Source organism: Bidens hawaiensis, unplaced genomic scaffold (genome assembly GCF_021521415.1).
Source record: "Bidens hawaiensis isolate Kalapana, Puna unplaced genomic scaffold, B.hawaiensis_p1.1 tig00042396_1, whole genome shotgun sequence".
Taxonomy (NCBI): Eukaryota; Viridiplantae; Streptophyta; class Magnoliopsida; order Asterales; family Asteraceae; genus Bidens; species Bidens hawaiensis.
In genome coordinates, this window is record NW_027505783.1 from 68,992 (window position 1) to 84,590 (window position 15,599).

Sequence of the window (15,599 nt, forward strand, 5' to 3'; positions counted from 1 at the left end):
AGTTTATTTTAGTCAAGTGGAGCGGTAGCGGACCAATACCGGTTAAAGTTAAAGCCCGTATGGTCTTGAGCTTGAACCTGAGTTGAGTTGGCTTGACTCAAGTTTGAATCGTAAACAACATAATTCTAGTTATAAAAAAATGCAATAATATGTATTAAAAATATAGCTATATTTATAAGAAAATAATATATATACCTTGTGAATTAAAAATTTTAAGAATTTGGTCTGTAAACAGTGCATGCACGTTTTCATCACTAATTTAAATTTGGAAAAAATAACAAAATTGAATTATGAAATCAATCCACTTTTAAATTTTAAATTGGTTGTTAATTCACTGTGCGATCGATATCACCGATATATCAGTGTGATATATCGGCTATCGGTCCCTTGGTAAAATGTCAGTCAGAATATCGGTACCAATAATATATGCGATATTGACCGATATTTCATCGATATTTGACCTATATATCACCAATATTTCCGATATCAGTGTTTTAAGTCTTAATTATCAATTTTTAGTGTTTAATATTACTATTTTAAGTCATAGCCGTTTCCTACTTGTGATTGTTATTGTTTTGCAAGTTACAAAAGATTAATTTGTTATTGGTAGGAAAGTATACTGAATTATTAGTGTTAAATTGTTATATATATGAACCTTACATGGTACTAAAATTACCGATATCTCACCGCGATAACCGGTATCTCAGATATCGGTCCTTGACCGATATCCGATATTTTTTCACATTAACTACTTAGCTAATTCATTCTTGGGTCACAAATCTTACAAAATAAAATATTTAAATAATGATAAAAAATAAGGGTTGAGTTATTCAACACATGCTAAAAAAATAAGAAGTGTGATAAGCCATAGTTAATTGACATGTGTTAAATCGGGACAAAAAAATGGTATAAAAATAATAGTACACATTTTATCTCTCTAGATGCTAGTCACATGTTAATTCCGCAATTATCTTAAAACTTCTATAATTTTTTCATATGATATTAAAAAAATCACTATAATAACAAGCGTTTTTTTATCTTTGATATAAGTATAATTTTTTTATATAAAAATTAAAACAAAATTACGTCATTATCTTTTTGCTTATCATTGTGTCTTTTTCGTAATTGTGTCTTTCAACTCGTCATTGTGTTTTTTTTTCAAACACTAACAACACCGTTGTGTAATAATAATATGTAAATATAACGAAAAATACCAATAAATTATCTAATACATAAAACACAATGATGAATAAATACATATTACACAATAACCTGAAACGTAAAACACAATGATAAAAGGGGAGGTGTCACCCCATAGCAAGCTTCGAACCCATGTGATAATATCGTCGCCGTCATGCATGGCTTCAAACTCATATGGTAAACCTTTGCCACATAAACCCACACCATTTTCTTTTTAGCTTCTAACAACCAAATTTTTTTAAAAAAAAGTTAGAGTATTTGTGGGCATGTGCTGCTAGTGATTTTGTGGTTTGTAAATACTTTGGGAAAAAAATAAGGTGACAATGCAGGATTGACCGGTTCATTAGTTGTATTCACCGGTTCATTAGTTGTAAAAAACATTAATTATGGTAATATTCTATTTAAAACTATATATTTATATTACTTACATTAATAACTACTATATTTAACATTACATTTTCACCTCTTAAATCTTACCTTCATTGATAACTATTAAATAATTTTTTTTAATTCCCTCTAAAATTACTATTTCATCTCCCACCATTTTTATATTTATTTTTATGTAAAGAATATTCAAATATAAAAGTAACTTTTGAGATTCCTATAACGTCTTCAAGTGTTGAACCAACTTAAGATCAGCTTCCTCTAGCGATTCAATATTCGGCTTGCAAAGAAAAATGAACAAGTTTTGTTGTCAAGCATTACAAAGCGGCTCGATGGCATAAGGTTATTTGAGATGGTAAGATGGCTGCCAGCACTTGCAAAATTTTGAATTTGTAAGGATACTTTGTCGACATGTTTAATGTTTCTTCTCCATACATGTTGTTTTGAAATTTCTTTTAGTTATTGGCTATCACGACACAGACGAGAAGAGGCTCAATTCAATAACGTCTCTCAATTACACCAAGAAGGAACTTTGGATATTACATCATATTTTATAGAAAAAAATGATCCTATAACTAATGCGATTGGTGGGTTCAACACTTAGAGACGTTATATGAATTTCGAAAGTCACTTTCATATTTGAATACTAGGTTACTAACCCGTGTAGTACACGGGTGGAAAATAGGAAATTCTTCACGTAAAGAAATTTGATTATATATTTGAATATTATATTATTCGTCTAATTATAAAAACAAATAATTTTAACCAACAATATCGCCCGTTCTTGAAAGTAAGTTCATTGAACTTGTCTAAAATCGAAGGATACACAAAGTCTATTAAATCATATAATGAATATAATGAATTGTTAATTAGAAGATAATCGAGAATTTGTACATTCATTTGTCGTCATTTGGATCCCCACCCCAACATTCCCTTCACCTATATCCAATAATTAATTCACAAATTATTTATCTTTTCAACATGTAAGGATTAACATCCAACTATGAGCCTCGTGTTTTTTTTTTATAATTTAAGTACCTTTCACTTTAACAAGATATAGGAAGAACTTATTGAAGTATAATTTAAAATAAACACGAATAAAAATCTATACAATCTAACTATTTATTTAACAAAAGTATCATAAATTTAATATTTACAACTCCCTAAATACTTCCTTTTATACAAGGTTTATACTTTAATTTGTAGCATTTCATTGTTGTCAATGATTAATATAAAAAGGAACAGATTGATTTTTTAACAACTAATAGCTAAACATTTGGAAACATCAATTGGCTTATATGACTTGTTTAACGATTCATAGAGCCATAACTTGTATACACTCTAATATTGACTTGAACTTGTTATGGCTTAAACTCAAGATGCTAATAACCCATCTGGTATTATAGTATTTTCCATAATACCTTACCGAAAAACCATAATAGTTCAACATCTCCATTGAATTTTTTATTTTAATATGGAACCTAAAGAGATTATAAAAAAAATTATATAATAATTAAATTCATTATAAACAAAAAGGGAAAAGAAAAAAAATTGCTAACGAAATAATGAATAATATGAGAATCGATTATTAGAGTATCAAATTAAACCTTACCGGAAAATAATTAATCCCCCTTACCAGAATTGGCGATGATAGAGATAGTAATCCGAAACAGAGAGAGAGAGAGAGAGAGAGAGAGATTATAATTGTTAATGTTTTCAATCTTAAGATTTATATAATGTAAATGAGATGATTTAATATGTTTTTAATAATTAGAATAATTAATATCATAATTACATTAATAGGTTAATTATGGATTGTTTGACCAGATTGTAAAAATATTTAAGTTATTGTAAATTTTAAATTTTAAAATTGGATATATTTTTAGTAATAATGCATTTTTAATTATGGTACATTTAGACTTTATGGAATGTTTGACCAATAAAATTCAAAAGTTTAAAATTTAAAATTGAAAATCCTTTTAAAAATAATAAGTTTCATCGTATTAATGTTACATTATGAAATGTTTGACCATTGATTTACAAAATATACATTTGAGTTACACTTTAAAGTTTTAAAGTTTATAAAATATTAAAATGGCATAAAACTTTGAGAACTATGGTTATAAAATGGTGACACAAAATAAACGTAACTAAATGTATTTATGATAATAAAACACACACACACACACACACATATATATATATACTTATGAATGATAAAAATAGCACTAATCAAAACAATACAAACCTTATTTCAATATACATCGTTGGATAAATTAACCTTACAATATTCCAAGGCAGGCCAAAATGCAATTCGAGTTAGATTTAGATTTAGTGACGATATAAATAATTAAATTCATAACAATATGTAAGGGAAATTTAATATCACAAAACATACTTGTATACATTTAATTAAATGGTGACCAAGTTTTGATTTTTTTGGTTGAAATGTTGACGAAATTTGAATACCTGTATTAAAAAAAATCAACCTCTCCGGGCAAAATGCAGTCATTTCGATGGTATAAATCCCTAAAAATTATACACGGACTTATATTATTGTTTGGGCTAATTATACACATAAATATCCCCGGGCTAATTTTTTAGGAATTTATATACATGTTTTGATTATTGTTTGGGCTAACTACCATTTCATCTTGAACAATCATTTCGATGGACCAATCTTCTCCGTGCTTTGAATTTTCCTTCAGACGTCAAAGTTTGAGAATACGCACCTTGAGGATACAGTCACTGTTAAGGACATCCAATTGTTTCAACATAGTGATGTTTGTTGGCTCCATCTTCCTGGTGGTGGAAAAAAAACATTAATTTCTGAAAAATAACACTTTTAACCAAAAAATGAAAAAAATTGAATGATATAAACAACAAAAATATAAACCTTAGAAATCAAGAAAATCGTTTTAGCTCAATTTGGTGTGACAGTGTAAGAATTCTTGTGTGAAAGTGAAGTATTTATATATAGTTCATAGTAAATGATTGAATTTTGGGAGGAATGAATAAAGAAGGAATGTATATACGGAATTAATTAAAAACATAAAATTAGGGAACTTCAATTACATTAAATCATGGACGAAAATTAGGGAATGAGGACTAAAGGATTTTCAAATTTTGAATTACTAAAATGTAATGTTGTTAAATACAAAATAATTCAATTCAAATCTTTAATTCTAGACTATATTTAAACATACAGAATTAACTTTTTAATATGGAAAAATAAGTTACTACTTTTTTTATTTACATGAATATAATTAATCATCAATTCAATCAATTAAATAATTACCTTATATCTTGAATGATTATCAATTACCGTATATCTAATATCTAAAATTATAATCAATTATGATATATTTAAATTGTGAATCATATGGTTGAAATTTATAAAAATAGTCAACATAATATAATTAATAAGCATTTGAATAATTAAGTAACTAATATAAGCTGTGTAAAAATAACTAAGTAATTTCTTTTTTTTTATGTATTAACAATAACACAATTTTATTATAATAAACAACAATTTAAAAATTGAGTCATTGATATAACATATGGTAAGTAGTAATAATAATTATAAATTAACATATATTTCAAATTAGAATCAGCCTCATATATTAAAATCTTTGATTGACTAATTTTGAATTAGTCAATCGGTCAAAATCCGTATTTATAGTAACCCTTAAGAACGCTTAATCAAAACCTTAATCAAATGATCAAATGATATATCATAATTTATTAAAATATAGAAATTCCGTAATTAAAGAATTCCTTAATCAAATGGAAAATTTATCCCTAATTTACAGAAATTGATTACAGAAATTGATATTTCATAAATATCAAATTACACACAATTATAGTATAGTTAAATCCGTAATCTCTGTATATTAGATTGTTTTATATTGAATCCAATGGATGAAATATCAATTAATTATCTCAAATAAGTTAAACTTGGAAGGAAGTCTGATGATTAAACTGACTTGAGGTAATGTTGATGGTGAGCACCTTCATCGATGGTGGACCGTGAATTTGACAGATAAATGAATTGAAGAAAGTGATAGTTGGTACATGATAGAACCATCAATGAGAATGGAGGCGTGAAAGAGGAAAATTGATTTGAGTTTCTAGGTTAATTAAGTATATTAGTTAGATACATAATAATAAAAATAACATAAACAATAAAAATCATAATTAATTAATTAATAAATAAATTGGTTAATCATTATTAAATTAAATATTAAATTAAAGTTAAAGAGAATCATTAAAGAGAATTGATTGTATCTTATTTTAATTTAATTTTGATTTATTTTATTCAAATTAAAATTAGAGAGGTGGTAGATATATATGGAAAGTTTAGGAAACAACCAATAGGAAGATGTGAAGTTGAGTTAAAGCCTATTGCTTTAATATATATATATATATAGATAATTAATTAGAATATAGAAATTCCATAATTACATAATTTCCTTTGGTTAGGTTATTAAAAGGTTTAAAATTTAAGTTTTCATAACGGTATATATGACGAAATTCACATTTGTGGATGGTTTTTATTATTTTATTACTAACATGTTCTTGAGTTTTTTAAAGGAGAGAAAGGAAATGAAAACTAAGGATAGTTAAAAAATGGGTGTTCTTGAGTTTTTTTAGGATGGAAAGGAAATGAGTAGGAGAAGTTAGGAAGGATTAAATTAATGTATTTTCCCAATAAGTTATCCTCCCAAAAATGGAATGATTACTAAGGATAACTATTTTTTAACATAGTTATCCTTTCCTTTCCTCTAATTTCCTTCCAACTCAAGAACACACCAAATTAAAAAAAAATTCATTCCCTTCCCTTCCCTTTCTTATCCTTCCCTCTCCTTTCATTTTCTTTCCTTGGTTAAAAAACTAAAGAACAAGGCGTAAAGGTTTGCTTAATGATATTTATAATTATTTGAAGAGAAATGTTAAATAGTAAGTACCTCGCCAAAATAAATAAGTATTTTACCTGTGATAAAATAAATTGATAAAACTTTATAAAATTTAGTAGTGATAATTTCGTAAATATCATTAATTGCATAGAAATTCCCCGAAATGAATTTAATTAGCCGGAGTCAAAATTATGAATTTTAATTATTAACTTGAAATATAATTACAAAAGATTCAAGATTAAAATTAAGTTAAATATGAAAGAGAATCATTAAAGAGTATTTATTGTATCTTATTTAAATATATTTTTGATTTATTTTATTAAGATGGAAATTAGACAAGTGATTGATATACATAGAATGTTTAATCAACAACCAATAGAAAGAGGGGAAATAGATTTAAAGCCTATTACTTTAATAGTATAGTTAGATTCTTTGCATATCAATTAATACAAAAAACGGTGGAAGATGAAATAGTAATTTTAGAGGTAATTAAAAAAATATCTAATAGTTATTAATGAAGGCAAGATTTATAAGAAGAAAATGTAATATTATATATAATTTATTAATATAAGTAATATAAATATATAGTTTTAACAAGAATATTACCATAATTAATATTTATTACATGCGCCCTTAAAACACATGTTAGAAAATCCCTTGGTAATATACGAAATAGTAACGTCTATAATTTGAACGAACACAAAGCACACGTGAGTGTCTGAGACTCTCAGGTGTTTCACAACCGCAAACGTAAGCATTTGCCACCAAACCGTACGGTTCAAGTCAGATGTTTTACAGCAAACCGAGGATTGTAGTGATAATTTATTTATGATAATTTCCTGAGTTGTTTCTATTCAAACAGATGAGCCATCAACATTTTATATATCTATTTTCAGATATGCTATCAATGAGTGAAGTTAAATTATAAATATAATTAATTGTTCATTTAAGTTCTTTCAAATGTATTATGGATTAATTTTAACTCAACAAATTTTACATTACACGTATATTTTATTGCTAATTATTACTTTGATACTAATGAATAAGGGTCCTACTAGGGACACTTAGATACCCCCCATATACGCCCCGTATATACGGGAGGGTATAGGATCCCCGTATAGTCCTATACGGAGCGTATATGAGGTTTTTTTTAGGAAAACGGTGGGTGTCCCTAGAAAACCCCATGAATAGTGATCATCTATTTGTATGTCAATGAAACTGATTCATCTCTAACACCAAAAGTTTAAAATTCTAACATAACACAAACAGTGGCGGATCTTGAACACATAATATGAGTGAGCCAGAGGATTTTAAACAACAGTTTGGATGAGCCGAACTTGATACGTACATATAAATTTTATTTTTATTTTTTTAAAAAAACCTACACTATTGAACGAAAAAGCTGCCTGGGCCTCGACCCGCCTTAGCCCGCACTAAGACCTGCCAATGAGCACAAATTAATCATCAACGATTAACGATGTCTCATTAAACTTAATGAACTATTATGAATAAGTTACAATGAAAACGAGTTGTAAATCACACCATGAATTATCACATCATTGCTTATATATCAACTGTTTCCAACAGAAAAATATCAGTGTCTTTCTAGCAACGTTAATAGTGACCTTACTTCCTTCGATATCAAACTATTCTTACTTACGGAGTAACGGTTATACTCTACTAGTATGAACTCTTCAATCTTCATCACTATTTAACATGTCATCATTACTAACTTATCATCAGCACTAACTATCCTACTGATAATTAATGCATACTCAATAACTATATCAATTACTAACGTTATACTTACTAACTACAAACTTTTTTTAACGACCAACAAAAAACCCAGTCACATGTGCTAATTGCCAAAAGGTCACCCATGCTAATTGCCAATTATCACAGACAACGTTGGTAACCTGGGCCGCCACCAATCTTGGGGGAAACCCGCCGTCTAAAAACCGATTTTGGTAAAACACTAAAACCTCTGGCCCGCACACGACATTTTGTCATGAGCGCACACAACATTAACTACCAACTAATGACTATATTTGCTAGCATCAATAGCTTTATTAGTGATGATACCTTTAACAAGAACTTAATTAGTTTATTCTATAAGTCTATAACATGATACATTGATGATAAGCAAACCCATAAATCTTGTTTTAAATGTTGACTCGTCCTAGAATACAAGCATCATATAAGTCATTAGTGTAATAAAGATGAGAAACATACAACATGGTCATATGATTTTTCCCCTTTTTTGAAAGGTTAATTTCTTTTTTACCCGAGACTCGAACCCAGAACATTTAGATATTTAAGAGACTTGCGGGAAATCAACCCCCAAACATGACAAGATGATTAACATATCTAGTTTTGTATATTGGTGATGGTGTGGACTTTTTTGTCGGACCGACACTAAACGTTAAAGTAAAATGATGAACGGTGTTGATGATCGGATCTCCCATAGGACCCATACGACTTCCTTTTTTGAGTGTGGGGTAGGCCAAAACCCATGGTCCCGCCAGCCCAAACCAAAAGACAAGCCCGAACAGTATATACACATGTAGCATTGTAGCCCAAGACAAGCTAAAGATTTTCAGTTCTATGCTATAGATTTACGAAACTTAGAAGTTTTAAAATTTTTGATTTTATTAATAACTTTTAATAATTCAACTTTCTTACAATCAAATATGATTATTTTAATTCGGCCCATTTCACAACCGTTTTTACTAAACATACAAAATCCTAAACGACTAAACCCATCACTGATTTTACAAAAACTAACATATCATGCTATATTGTCTCAATCCCGGGGCCCGGAGGTCTTCACCAAAGTGTTATGCACCGCATGTTAATAATAATCGCTCTCCCGGTCTCCAAACCAAATATTTTCAGGTCTTATTAGACTAGTTATATAATTATCATATCTAGAATATATTCAAGTGTAATATTATTTTCACCGGAGAGTATGTAACCTTACTATACATGCAATCAATTAGACCTTAATAAAATTTTAACGCGATTAAGCATATTTTCTAATAAATCCATATAAAACAAGAAAAATATGTAAACCGTAAAAGGTTAAAATTTATATCAACTCACATTGCAAACTCCCTACCACTACACCAGTAGGCCTTCGGGTGGGTGAGTTTTCCCTGAAACTGGAGATAACTTGGAGGCGCTTAAGGGGGCTCCGTACGGCTGGGTTGGGCCAGCTAGCGGTGGATTTTAGCCATTGGGTCACCCCGTACGGAGTAACTAGGCATTCTATGTTCGTTAGCCGTACAAAAAAAATAAAAATATTTACAAAGGAGAGTTTCGGCGACCGAGATGGTTATCGCACGAGTTAACGCAGTTGTTGAAACGGATGCTTGATACGAACCCAGGGACAAGGTCCACAAGGATTACCATATACCCGAGATTATGGAATATTAGTGGTTTAAGAAAAGTTTTAAGCACATTAAATTTTATTTATAGGATGATAAGGTTTTTTTAGTGTGAAAGATCATGTTATTGATTATTGTTCGGATCAGTCATTGTATGAATCCGAGAGTGAAGTCGAGGGGAAAAGGCGGTCAGTTAACTTGGGTAAACCCGTGGGTTTAAACACGTTTGATTTGATTTCGTTTTCGTCCGGTTTTAGTCTTTCGGGTCTGTTTGAAGATGGATGTGAAGATTCAAGATTGTGTTGGGGGCTTCGGTTTCTAGCATTGTTTTTTGAGTCTTCGGTTTTTTGTTACAATGTTGTTAAATTTTCTGGCATTTAAAATGATCATATGTATACAAAACAAACACTAACTGATCTAGTGATATAAGTGTATCAAGAATTATAATTCCTTGTGATGAAATGATGGATCATCATCCTTCATCATTTGGTATCAAGATTGTATCTAGCTTTCACATTTTTTCGCAAAAGTTATGATACTCTACCGTGTCCCCAGACAACAACTTCACCTCAACCATATGCAATGATGGTGCAAACTCGAATATCTCCGCGTCTATGGCTAACTTACCATTTTTCCCTTCTTTTTTCCTTTGCAAAATCAGTGTCCCATCTAACTTCTTCAAAACCCTATAATCTTCCGTCACCGCTACCTCTTCCAACTTTGACATGATTGTGGCTGCTGGCTTAGTCGTCATGAAACGGGACTCTAGTTTCTCGCTTGGAGCTTCGTCCTCAAACAAACCCGAAAGGTTTAATCCATCCGACATTGATATGATATCAAATGCATTCATTGATGTTGGCTTCAATTCAGCGGGTTCTTCTTTCTTGAGTTTTTCAAGATTAGTACTATTAACACTACTTCCACTTGGAATTTGGGATTATTGTTTGGTGCTTTCAAGATCAAGGTCAAGATCGAGATCAAGATCGATCTCAATGTCTTGTTTTGCTTTGTTCTTGTAACATCCTAAATATTCTAATAATAAATAAAGAAAGTTGCTTTAAAGTGTCGTGCGTTTAATAATATTAACTAACGTCTAATATGGAAAAGATCATGGACTTGGATTTAATTAAGATGGGTTAAGGATAATGGGCCTTAGGTCCATGGGCCTTGGGGAATATAAATATCCCCCTAAACCAACCTAAAACCCTGAACCCTCATTTCATTTCCATCATAATCTCTACACACTCAAAAACACACACATACACTACACCATATTCGGCCGAGAGAGAGAGAGAGAGAGACATCCGAGACCAAGAATCAAGCCGACCATTATTAGATCTTCAATATACGAGATAACCAAGCAAACCGCGACCACACCGAACGTATAAAAGGTATGTTCTTGACCTTTAAAGTTTACGTAGTATTGAACGTTTTTACCTTAAAGGTCCAAGCTTTATAGTATATACGGGATATATATACGAACGAAAACGGTTAGGGAACGTAGGGGGTGATGTCGAACCATAACAAGGGTATTAAAATCGCCAAAATGCTTGATAAAAACCAAACCCGTAGCTGACCTGAACAACTTCGCCTGCAAAAGCTTAACTTCGCCTTCAAAGCATAACTTCGCCTTCAAAGCTTAACTTCGCCTACGGCCAAGTTCGCATAACTGGTAACTTCGCCTAAGGCCAAGTTCGCCTAATTGATAACTTCGCCTAATGCCAAGTTCGCCTAATTGATAACTTCGCCTAAGGCCAAGTTCGCCTAAGTGATAACTTCGCCTACGGTCAAGTTCGCCTAACTGATAACTTCGCCTAAGGCCAAGTTCGCCTAACTGATAACTTCGCCTAAAGCTAAGTTCGCTTAAGGTTTAACTTCGCATAAAGTTAAGTTCGCTTAGAAAATAAATTAAAAACCTAATGGAAAATGTGTTAAGACAGTTAATGTAAATAAAATTTTTCCAAGCTGACCTGGCAGCTCGACCCCAGCCAGGGGCTCTGCCCCTTGGACCCTGCTAGGGGCTGCCGCCCCTAGACCCCGCTGCCAGGGGCGCTGCCCCCGGACCCCCGTTCGTTATAGGTTATATAAAGATAGAAATACAACATGAGTAGTAGTAGTTAATTGATACATGTAAATATTATACAGTTAGCCGTGCACAGCTCAAGAAGGGAATAACGATTAACGGAGAGCGTAACAGGATTCAGGTGAGTTTCTAGCCCCATTTATGTGTTATGTTTTTGGGGCTGTGTGCATACTCAATATGTTTGTTAATACGCTTATCCTAAGAGATAAGTGTATGCCTTATGTGAAAAATGTGAAATGTATGAATGATTTCCTGATGGTACGTGAACGATCTTCGGATATTGCACGTACTGTCAGGTTGTAACGCTATGTGTAAGGTAAGTATGATATGTACGCTTATGTGTATGAATGTGATAAAGTTAATAAAAGAAGGAAAAGATGGTTGTATGGTTGTATGGTTACGAAGAGGGTACCGGGCCCTAATAATACTCGAGGTATGATGTATGGTTGTATGGTAACGAAGAGGGAATCGAACCCTACTAATATTCGAGAACTAGGGAACCGAACCCTACTAATATTCGAGGAAAGAGGGTACCGGCCCTAATAATACTCGAGGAAAGAGGGTACCGAGCCCTAATAATACTCGAGGAAGGAGGGTACCGAGCCCTAATAATACTCGAGGAATGTAGGGCGTAATGCTCTTTATAACGTAAGATATGAAAGCAAGTTAATACAAAAGAAAGTATGAAAGTATGAAAGCAAGAAAGTATGAACGTATGAAAGTATGAATGAAAGAATATAAGTTTATGTGTATTGTATAATGTATGATTAACTAGAACTCACTCAGCGTAGCTGACTTTTAGTATGCACGCAGGTGAGTAGGATGAGGCAGCTCGCTTGAGGAGACACGTGGCATTGAATAAGAGGCTGGCATCGGAAGACTCAAGACGTTTAAGTTTAATGTTTTGTTCATTTTGAAAGACAAGATGTTGTTTTAAGACAAGATGTGTTTTGCTATGAAATGTTTTACGAAAGTTTTTATATTCCGCGAATGTTTTAATTAACTCTGATATTAGAATTGCGTTTATGAGTAAATCCAACACGAAAGTAGGGCTACCGGTAACGGGGCCTTACAGTTCTTCATGGTGATTACATTTGGGATTTTAATCTTCTTGAAACCCTTTTTGAACCAAGAGTGTTGCATAATCTCAGGTGCTGTGATTCTTGTGTTCGGGTTTGTATCAAGAATCCGAAAAATCAAGCCTTTGACCTCCGGAGAGAACCATTGCGGACACTTAAACGTGCCTTTGCTAATCTTTTTGTACATATTCATCAAATTTGCATCATAAAATGGAAGATAAGCCGCAAGCAGAACAAACAAGATGACTCCACAAGACCAAATATCCGCCTTTACACCATCGTACCCTTTTGTGTTGATAACTTCGGGTGCCACATAAGCCGGTGTCCCACACATTGTATGCAAAAGACCATCTTGCCTCCTGGACTCAGACACCGCGCTCAAACCAAAATCCGAGACTTTAAGTTTTCCTGATTCGTCGATGAGGAGATTCTCAGGCTTGAGATCACGATGACAAACACCGCGACTATGACAAAAATCAACGGCTGATATTAACTATTGAAAGTATTTTCTAGCAGCATCCTCTTTTAGCCTACCTTTTGCAACCTTATCAAAAAGCTCACCCCCTTAATGTATTCCATCGCGAAGTAAATACTGGTTTTGTTTGCCATCACCTCATAAAGCCGGACCACATTCGGGTGTTTCACAAGCCTCATAACAGAAATCTCGCGTTTGATTTGATTCATCAACCCTGCCTCCATGACCTTACCTTTGTCAATAATCTTGACCGCGACACTTTGGTTTGTTTTAAGGTTTCGCGCGTGATAGACCTTCGCAAATGTGCCATGTCCAAGCAACTTTCCGAGCTCATATCGTTGCATCAAAATGTTTCCTTTTTTGTTTTCCATCTTTCTTTTTGTTCTTTTATTAAAACCTTAAATTAAGAACAGAAAACATGACAGAAAACCTAAAGGAATTCATGGGCATTCAACCAAGGAGATTTTTGCAAGAAGTTAGAAATTATATATGCATGCACATGATCATGATACATCAAACAAAAGGAACTCTATGGGTCAAATACTTGATTATGTAATTGAATTAGATTACTAATTATGGAAATTGAGTAACATGTGGTTTAAGAATTTGTATATAGGAATAGCACATAAATGGAGGAATTATGAGTGATACATGATTTATCGATTTATTGTTGTATTTGAGGAGTTCAAAGATTGTTCCAAACTTGACTTTAATAGCTTGTGACATAATTGCATAAAACACTTTTGCACAATGTTATGGAGACAGAGTGGAAGTAACAAGTAACAGATAGAACGAGGTATCATCACCAGCTGTAACACCACCATGCCTGATATAATACTGCCCAAATATGCCTCGTGTGGTAAATCTATCTTGAAGACCATCCCGAACAATGCCATTGTGGGTATTTTATCTTACGCTTCTTATCTTGTATCTTACTAAAAATGGTTTACGGATAATAAAGATTCATTTCAAGGTAACTACTGCTCTATTCCTGAGTTCAATTAAATAAGAGAAAAGAAAAGAAATTTTTCTTTCTTCCCATTTTATTTCTTTTCCATCAATAAGTTAACTCGGGAACACAGTATAAGGGATTGTTTAGAGACAAGTGATATGTAATGGAAAAATTATGGCATTAACATAAATAGTCATACAAAATTGTTTTGCCTGTTTTAGTTACGTATAAAAAAAAGTATAAATAAATATGTCAACGGTAACTCTATATGTGCTAATCCATGAGTCATGACCATCAGTCCTTCAAATTTGGCCCTACCGAATCAAGCCTCATCCAAAATCTTGAAAATGGGTTTGATGTATCATCATCTATGCATGTCCCACATTGAAGATTTTCGTTGCGTTTTTTTTGTCATTTCAAACCAAATTGCTATAAATTTAATTAAAAAGTACACAAAATTATATTACATAAAAGGTGTAATAAAATGGGTGGAAGATATGGATTTTTGTATATTGTTCAACAAATAAATCCTCCGGTTGACACAGTCGAGATAAGGATAAGAAAGATCTGATTAACGGTAACCGAAAAAACCTATCCAACCTACAAACGAATATTCGGATATGTTTATTCTTAAAAACCAAAAATTGCTATTTGCTTTTAAGGTGTTCTCTGTTCTTCTATGGAGAGGCAACATAACCTTTTTACATCATCGTCATATAGGAAACAGGGCTTCGAAGCCTCTCTCCATAACGTACCGCTATTGTTTGTTGTTCCATTATATATACATATATATATACGTGTGTATGTGTGTGTGTGTGGGAGAGAGAGAGAGAAGTTGGATGGCGCATCTCACCCTCAGCAACCCCCCCCCCCACCCACCCCAAATCGCCCCCCTATATCTCCCTCAGCTGTGTTCCTCCCCAATATTGCCCTTAAATCGCCCCCAAGACACCCACAACAAAGAGTCTAATAATGTCTCACATCAAAACTGAAGCGAGCCACCCCATAAAACCGAATTGCATTAGACTTGTCCAAATGTTTATTTTTGAGTTTATTGCTCAAATTCATTATTTTGGTACAAAAGTTAATGATTAAATTTCATTAATAGGTGCACGTAGTTAACA

At 32.1% G+C, this 15,599-nt stretch overlaps 1 pseudogene; it reads right to left on the reverse strand.

Annotated features, from left to right (window-relative positions):
- Positions 1-10,397: 10,397 nt before the first annotated feature.
- LOC143615298 (CBL-interacting protein kinase 5-like) lies at positions 10,398-13,894 on the reverse strand (annotated as a pseudogene).
- Positions 13,895-15,599: the final 1,705 nt, after the last annotated feature.